Here is a 429-nt window from a genome sequence, read left to right as displayed (position 1 = left end):
CCAACATTCCTACCACACCTGAAGGGTCTGGTATGAATTTTAGGGGGAACCTCACACTTTTTTTTTCATCTTCTGCAAACTAAAAAAAAAAAAATTTAATTTTTTTTCCTAATGTCATTTTGCTGTCCAAAAACAAAATTTCAACCGGACTACCGCTAAAAAACGAAATTTTGTCCAAAAAACTAAATTTTGACCGGACTACCGCTAACGAATTTCGTTCGAATCCGAATTCCGAAACGAATTTAATTTCGGACTCAAATCCGAAAAACAAAATAATGTAAAATCCGAATCAAAATGAAACTAAACTAAACAAATTTTTTGCTGGTGCACATGTCTAGTATTTTTTCTTTCGGAGAGTCGGCGGACACCGTCCATCATGGTTGACGTGGATCTGCATCACTGGACAACGTGTATGTATGAGTAGAGGTA

This window comes from Nanorana parkeri, unplaced genomic scaffold, assembly GCF_000935625.1.
Source record: "Nanorana parkeri isolate BGI_ZX_2015 unplaced genomic scaffold, ASM93562v1 scaffold174, whole genome shotgun sequence".
NCBI lineage: Eukaryota > Metazoa > Chordata > Amphibia > Anura > Dicroglossidae > Nanorana > Nanorana parkeri.
This window is presented reverse-complemented; position numbering follows the sequence as displayed.